Below are 2,923 nucleotides of genomic sequence, written 5' to 3' on the forward strand. Positions count from 1 at the left end.
TTTACTGGTGGATTTATTTAAATAAAATGTGCATATTAAACACCTCAAAGATGGTTTCATTCATACCGTGGTCATTTTGTTCAAGAAAGATTCTACTGTTGAAAAAAAAAAAAAAAAAAAAGAAAGATTCTAGGGCTGGGCGGATGGCTTGGCAGTCTAAGTGCCTTCCTGGCAAGCACAAAAACCCGGATTCCATCCCTGGTACCACATGTCTTGCCAGCCCCAGAACCCCTGACATGCATTGCGGACCACTGAAACCAGACATAGTGGCACCCACCTGTAATCCCATTGCTGGGGAGACTGAGACAGGAGGATCACTGAGTCCAAGCTGTGTAGTGAGAGCCTGTACTAAATAAAAAATTTAAAAATTATATAGCATTCATTGAAATATAAAAAGCAAGTCTTGCCTAATGAAAACAATACATGGTGTGTATTATTATTCAGCCAGGAGGTAGAAAATGAAAGTATTTGCTTGCCTCTAAGTTGCAGATGTTAGCACCCACTAATATAAGAAGAAGTGTAGAGTGTGCCTAAGGAGAGTCACGTGGAGAAAAAACATTCTCTCCGGCTTTCACAGAGAGCAAATTGGTCAAGCAATGGCCATGACTCATCCACATGGCTGACACTAACAAAGGATCTATAAACTGCGGTACAGGGTAACAGGATAAATCCTGAGGGGACTTGACTGACCTTGTCAAATACAAAAGCTACATTTCTTGTTATACAGGTCTTACCTTATCTTGGTCTTAACCATCCAGCAGAAAAGCATAAAAACAAAGTATAAAAAGTAACGCCATATGAATATGCTGAGCTGTAAAAGGCTCCAGTCAACAACTTCTGACATTGCCAGTCCTATGGAAAACCCACTACTATTATGGACTACTGGACTATATTGGAATATTTTGTTGAATTCACACACGAACAATACTTCAATGACAATGAAATACCCTTTTCTGACAAAACTAAACAAAAAAGGGATACAAATGAAGGACCATTTTGTATTTGTATATTCAAAATAGGATAGATATGCAGCTACTTTCTCTTAATTCAATGAATGGAAAGATTTGTTCTAATAGTGTTTGTGGACAGGAAATCATGTCTGCATCTTGTACTATGGATGACCACTAAGAAGACAATATGCAATGTATTAATTATTGAAACTGTCCTAATTGGTTTTGAAACTGTCTTATTGCTATTTGTTTCTCAATAAAGTTATTTTAGGGGCTGGAGAGATGGCTCAGTGGTCTAAAGCACCTACTTGGAACAAGCTCGGCAATAGCACAGGGACCGCGGTTCGATCCCCCAGCACCACATGCCAGCCAGCCCCGCCCCCTGGTGGGCTGAGCTGGCCACACACACACACAATAAATAAATGTAATAAATAAAAATAAATAAATAATTAAAAAAAAAAAGTAAGTAAAACAAATTCTGTATAAAATTCAAATTTATTCTTGTCCCAGTTTGCTATAGCACAGGTGATCCCCCCATTACCAGTTTGAGTGTGAAAATGCCAGGGATTATTATACACTGAGCGAATCACAAATGTTTCTATCTAGATTGAAGTGTGTTTGTTTATGAGTATAGAATTTTTTTCTTTTCTTTTTTTCTTTTTTCTTTTTTTTTTTTTTTTTTTTTTTTGGCAGAACAGGCTTGAACACAGGCCCTTGCGCTTGCCAGGCAAGCACTTATTCTACTGAGCCATCTCCCTGGCCCCCATAGAATTTCTATTTAAATGCATTTATTTTTAAACCAGGCATGGTAATCCTAGCACTTGGGAGGCAGAGGCAGGCTGAGGATTGTTGCGAGTCTAGACCAGATTGGGCTACAAAGTGAGCTCAAGGCAGCTTTACCTGCATAGTGAGATCCTCAAAAAGACAAATAAAATAAAACTATCTGTTTCTGAGTATAGAATTGAAATAATAGTAAAAAAGATCTTTGTATAGTGCTAGTCAATAAGTCCTATCTTTAATTACATAGCTTAAAAAACCAATAACCACAAAGAAAAAAATTAATTGGAAAATCCATCTATTTGTATGTTCAATAAAGTTAGATTTTTTTGGAAAAAAAAATACTTCATTTTCAAACATAAATGAGAAGACATTAGTATGCGTTAAAATCTCTTATTTCAGAGACCGAGGATTTGTGCTTTTGTTGGTTATCTGGTCTGACTCTGGGTACATTTCAGAACTTTCCTAAGCTTTAGTTACTGATCTATTAACAGAAATAATCATGGTAACCATCCAAGAGTCATCAGGAGGATTATATGAGGTAGTCTGGCAAGTGAGGTCAGGGTAAATGCCTTTTATAATAGCCACTTGGAGGGCCGGCCAGACAGCTCAGTAGAGCTGTTTGCTTAGGCAAAGCACAGGGACCGGGGTTCCATCCCCAGCTCCACATGCCATGCTGGTCCTGTCCCAAGGGGGTGCACTAAGACAAGACTGGGCATGGTGGTGCGCACCTGTAATCCCAGCGCTTGAGAGGTTGAAAACAGGAGGATTACTACAAGCTTGATCTGTGTAGTGACACCTTGTAGACCCTGTAGTAAATACATTAAAAAAAAAAAAAAAAAAAAAAAAAAAAAAAAAAAAAAAGTGTAAAGAAAAAGAAAAGCCATCCTAAGATACTGAAACATCCTAGAGAGGGATCGATGAGTGTTTGAAAGAAAATTTGTGGAGATAGAGATGATGGTATGAAGTGAAGCATTAATAAAGCCTGGGTGAAATCAAGAGAGAAGCAAGCCAAAAGGGACATAGAGACTTTTTAAGTCCTTTTGAGAACTATGATAGAGAAATACTAATACATATAGATATATACTGATATTTTTAATAAAGGGATATTGGCGGGCTGGTGAGATGGCTCAGTGGTCTAAAGCACCTACTTAGAACAAGCTCAACAAAGCACAGGGCCCGCGGTTCAATCCCCC

General features: G+C 38.1%; 1 protein-coding gene across 3 annotated transcripts in view; it reads left to right on the forward strand.

Moving 5' to 3' along the window:
- LOC105743653 (short transient receptor potential channel 2-like) overlaps positions 1-2,923 on the forward strand; it is a 27,222-nt gene that overhangs the window by 9,866 nt on the left and 14,433 nt on the right. The gene's annotated exons all lie outside the window — the stretch shown is intronic.

Source organism: Octodon degus, unplaced genomic scaffold, assembly GCF_000260255.1.
Source record: "Octodon degus isolate 3935 unplaced genomic scaffold, OctDeg1.0 scaffold00146, whole genome shotgun sequence".
NCBI classification, from domain to species: Eukaryota; Metazoa; Chordata; class Mammalia; order Rodentia; family Octodontidae; genus Octodon; species Octodon degus.